Below are 258 nucleotides of genomic sequence, written 5' to 3'. Positions count from 1 at the left end.
CCTCCACTGTGCGCCCTGGGCGGGGTGCATCCCCTGGTGAAGGGGTGAAGGGCTCTACCTCCTTCCCAGGCTCCTGTGAGCACGGAGCCTTCAGCGCAGGCCTCCCCACCAGCCCAGCTGTCACAACACCCCCCAAACCGGTCTCCCCGCCTCCTCCCCCTGCCCACCCTGCTGTGCCCTGGGGTGGTTCCGCAGGCTCTTCGGCAGCTGGGGAGGGGGAGCGAGGCTGGGGTCGCCCCCCTCCCAGCCTCCTTGAGG

This window comes from Myotis davidii, unplaced genomic scaffold (assembly GCF_000327345.1).
Source record: "Myotis davidii unplaced genomic scaffold, ASM32734v1 scaffold480, whole genome shotgun sequence".
Lineage (NCBI taxonomy): Eukaryota > Metazoa > Chordata > Mammalia > Chiroptera > Vespertilionidae > Myotis > Myotis davidii.
The sequence above is the reverse complement of the archived record's forward strand: the minus strand, read 5'-3'. Positions refer to the sequence as shown.